Genomic DNA, 499 nt, shown 5'->3' with positions numbered 1-499 from the left:
TTTCACAGGCGACCATAACTGTACAGCCCTTTTTGTCATCCTCGCCTCTGTTGGATCCCACTCGGTAATCATTTGTTGGGGCGATTAAATGTGAGTCTTTGGGATAGAATTGCAAAAACATTTTATCTGCATTGACCAAGCGCGTCACGCCAGCTGATGTCATGGTTTACCGAATAAGGTTTGTTGATTCTTGGCAAACCTGTAACCAGTTAATGGCTACTGTCTGAGAGATTGACTCTTTACGAATTGAAAATTGATGTCTTTTGAGCACTCTGGTCAACCACAGCGACAGAGCTGGGGTGATGTTGCCGGAATGAATACCCATTTTACGCTCCCATTCGGCTCGGTCGTTTTCAGATTCGTGCCCAAATTTGGATATCAGCATATTAAAGGCTGAGGATTTGGAAATCAGATTTCCAGTTTCCCATTGTTCTACCACGTGGGCAATTATATATTCTTCTTGCTCCTGGTATTTAACCTTCCTGCCTGAGCCTGCGGT

The sequence above is a fragment of the Plasmopara halstedii genome (assembly GCF_900000015.1).
Source record: "Plasmopara halstedii genome assembly, contig: Scaffold_650, whole genome shotgun sequence".
Taxonomy (NCBI): domain Eukaryota; phylum Oomycota; class Peronosporomycetes; order Peronosporales; family Peronosporaceae; genus Plasmopara; species Plasmopara halstedii.
The sequence above is the reverse complement of the archived record's forward strand: the minus strand, read 5'-3'. Positions refer to the sequence as shown.